Genomic DNA, 7532 nt, shown 5'->3' on the forward strand with positions numbered 1-7532 from the left:
AGTGCCTTAATTTTGGTCAGGAGTGCAATGCAAAAAACTCAGGAGGCCTAGGAAGAAGCATTATATACAGATGGCCCCAGAAATGAAAAGTGAAAAGCAAACATTAAAAAAATATATATTAAGATTTTTTAAAGAGTAAAGAGGGTTTTTGTTTTGTTTTGTTTTTGTTTTTACTAAATGAAAACCCTAATTGAAGACGTGCTGGATTATTGCTAGGCAATTACCAGCCTGTTTGCCTGGGCAGACACCTTCCATTAAACAGTGAGTAAGTGTGAAGCAAATCTAGCCCAGCTCCAACAATCCTCTCTTTGAAGGATGATATTTTGGGGAAAAAATTTAAGTGCCTGAAGTAAATGACTGTAGGACAGAAGCCTGAAGAAATAAGACTGAGATCTATAGTTACCTAAATGATGGCCACCAGCCCAGAGACTGTATGTAAAGAGAAGGAATGTTCATATTTCTAAAGTGCTTATAAATATGATGACAAAATTATACCGAATATTATAATAAAGCATTTTTTTTTCTTCTTTTGTAGTGTCTTTACCAGTTTTGGTATCAGAGTAATGCTGGGCTCCTAGTTTGAATTTTGAAGCTTCCCTTCCTCTTGTGTTTTTTGAAATAGTTTGAGAAGAACAGGTATTAACTCTTATTTAAATAGTTGGTAGAATTCACTTGTAAAGCCATCTGGTCCTATACTTTCGTTTGTTGGGAGTTTTTTAATTACTGATTCCATTTCATTGCTAATAATCGTCTGAATCAGGAAGAAATAGAAAATTAGAACAGTTTTAGAAGGTTATATGTCTCTAGGAATTTATCCATTTCTTCCGGGTTGTCCAATTTGTTGGCATATAGGTTTTCATAGTATTCTCTTATACTCCTTTTTATTTCTGTGGTATCAGTTGTTCTTTTCCTCCCACATTTTGGATTTTATTTGAGTTCTCTTTTTTCTTTCAGCCTTTTTCTTTCTTTCTTTTATTGATGAGTCTGGCTTAGGGTTTATTGTTTTGTTGATCTTTTTAAAGAACCAGCTCCTGGTTTTATTGATCTCATCTATTGGGGGTTTTTTAGTCTCTATCATTTATTTCTGCTCTAATCTGTATTATTTCCTTCCTTCTACTGGTTTTGGGCTTTGTTCCTATTTTCTAACTCTTTTAGGTGTAAGGTTAGATTGAGTTTTTTCTTGTTTCTTGAGGTTGGCCTATATTGCTATCGTCTTCCCTCTTAGGAAATCAGCATCCCAAGGATTTTGGACCATTGTGTTTTCATTTGTCTCCTTATATTTTTTAAATTTCCTCTTTGATGTCTTGGTTGACCCCCTAATTGTTTAGTAGCCTGTTTTTTTAGCCTCCATCTGTTTGTGTTCTGTCCAGACATGTTCTTGTGATTGATTTCTAGTTTTACACTGTTGTGTTTTTGAATTGGAAGATTTGTTTTGTTTTGCTTATTTGTTTTTATGACCTAACATGTGATCTATTCTGGTGAATGTTCCATGTGAACCTGAAAAGAATGTGTTTGCTGCTCTTTTCAGATGGAATGTTGAGCATGTCTCTTAGATCTATCTGGTCCAACGTGTCATTCAAAATCACGGTTTCTGTGTTAACTTTCTGTCTGGATGATCTATGCATTGATGTAAGTGGGGTATTAAAATCCCCTACTATTACTGTAGCACTACCATTTTTTTTTCTTTATAATACTTTATTGTATTTGTTCTCTTTGTCTCTTGTCACAGTTTTTATTTTATAGTCTATTTTGTCTGATTGAAGTATTGCTAACCTCAGCCTTTTTTTTTTTTTTTTTTCCTTCCGTTTGCATGATAAATCCTTTTCCATCTCCTCACTTTCAGTCTGCATGTGTCTTTGGATCTGAAGCGAGTCTTCTGTAGGCAGCATATACATGACTATTGCTTTCTTATCCATTCAGTCACTTCATGCCTTCTGGTTAGAACATTAGTCCATTTACGGTCAAAGTAAGATAGGTATGTACTTGTCACCATTTTGTTACTTGTTTATGGTTGTTTTATTGTTTGAAACCTATATTTTAATACAAATATAAAAAAATATTCGTGAAAAATTTTATAAGTTGCTGCTGTAAGGGCAGTAGTTCTAAAATACTACACAGTGAGAGCAATAGAAAAGCAAATCCTATCAGTTTAGGATACAAATTAAAGCATATATCCTATCGCCAGACAGTAATCCAATGCAGTAACTGAAACTGAGGTCTACAGATGCTTCTTGAAGATGGCTTCACTGTCGTGTGTTAACACTTTAGACATTACTCAGGGTGATAGCTGGAGTTAGGCAGACATTTAATAAATCTTGATTGCTTACCAATAAGACGTATTGGCTTCATAGTCATCTAATCCGGCGACAAAGGTACTATCATTAACTCCCTTTTACAGATGAGGAAGGGAGGCTGAGTGAACTGCTCAAAGACCTAGACAGAGTGGTAAGTAGTAAAGCCCAGCTTCTAATACAGTGTAATACATTACTTGTGCTCTTAACCACTACCTAATTCTCTCATCCGGGAAGTTAGCAGGTAGCAAAGGAGAGGGAATTTGAATCTGGAAGACTTTTTTTCTGGTAGAATTGGGCCACCAAGCAAAATCAGATACAAATTTAAGAGAAACTGAAGACATTTTGAGATTTTTCTCTAAATTTTTGTAACACATTGCATATTATCAAAGATCTTTAATTTTAAAATCTTTCAGATTTTTAAAATTAAACTTAAGTGGGCCCTCATTGTATAAAGCAAACATAAATAAATTCACATATAAACATAAATAAGAACTGGAGCTGTCTACTTGAAGTAATAAGAACAGAACCTGTCCCCTAGCCCCTGGCAGCTTCCCAAGATACCTCAGTAGAACCCTGGGATTCTGCAGAACACAATTTGAAACTCTCCAGCAATTGGACTATCAGACTTGAAAAAGATCTTCAAGGTGCTTCAGCCATGATTTATTCATTCAGTTTGCCTCACACATCCTAGGTGCCTAGTGTTTATTAAGTAAATAAAGGACTGTATTGGAGAACAAGCCAAATACTAGCACATGAATAATTGCAAAGTTGGGAGAAGTAGCCCTCCATTTCCACACTGGTATAATAGGATGATAATCTTACCTAAAACTTGCAGGGTAAGACTAACGATCAGAATGGAGCACACAGAAGTATGCCTCGGCACCCAGCACACAGGAGAGACCAGTAAAAGGTTACCTGCTGTTTTCATTATCGTTACTACTGGCATTTATTTCATACAAATGCAATGATTTGAGCCCAAAATGCACTATACATCTTGCTCAATTTTCTGTGATGAGTGACCAACTGTTACTTTTCTATTTTTATGTTCCATTGCTTTTAAGATGAATGTCAGAATTCGACTGGATTTCTCTAGGAGGGCATGGACAAAAAGTGAGCACCAAATATATTAAAGTAGAATCAATTTGACATGGGTTATCTCCCTTTGAGTTAAGAATACATTTTTATCATTGTGCTCAGAGAAATAATCAGTTAGTGAATGCTCTGATAACTCCGGTTGGAAAAAAAAAAAAAAGCTTCTTAAGAGAAGAAATGAAATGCTTCCCCAGGTAGGAAAGGATATGAGTTGCCTAGAATAGTCCCTGGAGGTGCTCATATATAGCAAAAAGTGCTACTGGAGCCTTTCTGCCACAGGGATTACAGCGTGGCAGGGCATGGCTAGCAAACTGGTAGGACGGACTAGCAAGGATACATTAGCACCAAGGACGGGGGAGTGTCCTAGGGGAGAAGTCATTCTCCCCAAAGAGGTAATAGGGCACGTAAGCTTGACCGCATAAGAGTTAGTCAACAAAGGGAAAGGAAATAATGAGTTACAATGTGGTGTTTTTCCCAAGATGAGTCTTTTGGCCTAATTCCAAATGAACTTATATCTCCATCTAATAAAGAGGGAAAGGAACAATAGTGAGGTGCTGGAAAAAGCTTTGTCACTGAAATCTCTATAAAATCTAGGTATCCTAAGAATACTTCCGTATTCTTTTTACATATTTGTCTAGGTATCATAAGAATATCTACATAGTAATTAAAAAATTCAAAATAATAGGTAAATAACTTACAACAGGCAAAGCCATTCTCTTCATTCTTACAAAAATACATGATGGCTGTTTTTCGCTAAAGCATTCACACATGCTTGGCATCTCTAGAGCCCCCACAAAACATTGCAGGAAGTAACTACTTGGTGGTGGCCAGTGGAAGCCAACTGGAATGGGAGAAGCTAAAATACCAGATGTTCTGTAGTAGCAAACAAGATTGGGTTGTAAAGATGAGGGATATTCCCTGAAGAAATTCAGGAAACAATGTAGGAAAAGGACATTTTCGAGGGGCACAAGAGTGTTAATAGTAGGGCACGTGCCAGCAAAACATGGATTATGTGAATGGCTAGATGCTTCAGATATAGAAATAAACCTTGTGGATAGAGTTTACTCCTCCAAGGTTCTCCTATTTTGGGATACAGGGTGTTCTAGATACTTCTTAGAGCTGAGCTAGCACAATGTTGGATTTTGGCAGTTGTGCCAGTTGTGGTTCCACAGTAGGGAAACTTCTGCTGTCTTCGGGATGAGTACAATGCTCCTTTTTCTTGTACGGAAAATGTGAGTAGAGCCTTCTAGAACTGCCAGACTGTGCTGTTGTCTTTCACCAGCTACATTAAAAAGAATATGGGCAGAGCTGATACTTTATTTTGATTCACAAGATCTGCTTCATTTGCAAAAAAAATGAAAGTAGTGAAGATGAAAACGTGCCTCTCAGCTCCCCCACCACAGGAAGTATAAGTAACTGGCCCCCAATAGTTCTCTCTGAAATCCAACAATGAGTTTGTGCCAAGGCCAAGCTTCTGACAGGCTGCTTCCAGCCAGTAACTGAGCTCCGCAGGTACACTGAGGAAGACAATCCTGAGAGATACAGGATTTTAGTAACGGGAAAATTGGCTCAAAGACTCATTATTAACCTTGCCAAAATTATTTTAGAACTGTGCTCTAGTCTTAATGTCTTTCTTGCTCCACCTTTTTTCCACTTCTTCCACACAGGAGTGAATCTGCCTAATGGTTTCATGGCACTTCTTTTTTATACCCCCAGTTTTATTGAGATATAATTAAGATACATTACTCTATAAGGTATATAGAAATAATGATTTGCCTTACATATATTGTGAAATGATTATTGCAATAAGTTTACTAACTTCCATCATCTCCTCTAAGTGAAAGAAAGCAAAATCAATCAATCAATCAATCAATCAATCTTTATTGGAAACTCCCAGGATTTAGTCTCTTAACTTTTTCATACCTAGATCATGTTAAGTACAGCCATCATACTTACTTATTTATATTTTAACTGGAGGTTTGTACACTTTGACCACCTTTCTCTGATTTGCCTCCCCCCATCCCATGCCTGTGCTAACCCCACATACGATCTCTTTTTCTGGGAGTTTTTGGTTTTTTGATTCTACATGTAAGAGAGATCACATAATATTTTGTCTTTATCTGACATTTCACTTACCAAGATGCTGTCAGGGTCCATCCATGTTATCACAAATGACAGCATCTCCTTGTTTTTGTTTTGTTTTTTAATAGTTGAGTAATACTGCATTGTATATGCACCACAACTTATCTATTCATCCACCTCTTGATAAATGCTTAAGTTGTTTCCATGTCTTGGTTATTGTCACTAATGCTGCTATGACCATGGGCAAGCAGATATCCTTTCTAAGTTAGTGTTCTCATTTCCTTTGGATATATTACTTGAAGTAGAACTACTGGATCGTATAGTAGGTTGGCTTTTCATTTATTTTTCATAGTGACTGCACCAATTTACAGTCCCACCAGAAGAGTATAAGTGTTTATTTTCTCCACTCCTCACCAGCCTTTGCTAATATATTAGTTTCAGGTATACAATGTAGTGAATGGACAATTACATACATTATGAAATATGTTCATCATGTTACCAAAGTTATTGAAAGATTGTTTGCTATATTCCCTGTGCTATAGATTACATCCCCATGACTTACATATTTGATCGTTGGAATTTTGCCTCCATGCTGAGTGTAGAACCTGCCATCCCACGACCGTGTGATCATGAGCTGAGCCACCCAGGCACCCCTGTCTTCTTCAAGTTCCCGCATCATTGTCTTCAGTCTTTAATTTCCTTGGTTAAATTTATTTCTAGGTGTTTTATTCCTTGTGATGCAATTGTAAATAAGAAGTTTTCTTAATTTCTTTCTCATAATTTATTACTAGTGTATAGAAACAATACATTTCTGTATATTAATTTTATATTTTGCAACTTTACTGAGTTCACTGACTAGTTCTAATAGTTATCTGGTGGACTCTTTAGGGGTCTTCTATATCTAATGTCATGTCATCTGTTAATACTGACCGTTTAATTTCTTCCTTACTGATTTGATGTCTTTTCTTTCTTCTTCTTTTCTGATAGCTGGGGCTATGACTTCCAATACTAGGCTGAATAAAACAACAAGAATGAACATTCTTGTCTTGTTCCAGATCTTAGAGGCAAAGCTATTAGATTTTTACCACCATGGGCTTATCATATATGGCTTTTGTTATGTTGAGATATGTTCCTTCTAAATCCACTTTGCTGAACGCTTTTATATAGATGGATGTTGGATTTTGTTCAGTGCTTTTTCTGCATCTATTGAGGTGACCATATTGTTTTTATTCTTCATTTTGTAAATGTGATGATTCATGTTGATAGATTCGTGAATACTGAACCATCCTTCTTCACTGGAATAAATTCCACTTGATTATAGTGAATGATTCTTTTACTGTACTGCATTCGGTTTGCTATTATTTTAAGGATTTTTACATCTTTCTTCATCGGGGTATTGGCCTGTAGTTTTTTCAGTTGTTTTTGCTTCTGTTTTGTAGTATCTTTTCTGGTTTTTGCTGCTGTTGTACTTTGGCTTTTTTTTAAATCAAGGTAATGCTGGCCTCATAAAATGACTATGGAAGCTTTCCTTCCTCTTCTATTTTGTGGAATAGTTTGAGAAGAATATGTATTAACTGTTCTTTTTTTAGTGGTGATGAACTCCTTTACCTCACGTTTAATTCTGAATGACAGTCTTGCAGGGTAGAGTATTCTTTGTTGTAGGATTTTTCTTTTCAGTACTATGAATATATCCTGCCACCTTCTTATGGCCTGCAAAGTTTCAGCTAAATAATCAGCTGATAGTTGAGTTTTGCTTGTACATAAATCTTTGCTTTCCTCTTGATGCTATTAAGATTTTCTTTTTCACTTTTGACATTTTAATTTTTATGTCTCTTTGTGTGGACCTTCTTAGGTTCATCTTATTTGGGGCTATTTCCTAGACCTGAATGTTTGTTCCCTTCTCCAAGTTAGGGAGGTTTACAGCTGCTATTTCTTTAAATAAGGTTTCTGTGCCTTTCTCTGTCCTCTCCTTCTGGGACCACTACAACACAAATGCTAGTACGCTTGATATTATCCCAGAAGTTCATTAACCTATTACCTCCCCCCCCCCCCCCCCCCCCCCCC

The sequence above is a fragment of the Ursus maritimus genome, unplaced genomic scaffold, assembly GCF_017311325.1.
Source record: "Ursus maritimus isolate PB19 unplaced genomic scaffold, ASM1731132v1 scaffold_5, whole genome shotgun sequence".
Classification (NCBI taxonomy): domain Eukaryota; kingdom Metazoa; phylum Chordata; class Mammalia; order Carnivora; family Ursidae; genus Ursus; species Ursus maritimus.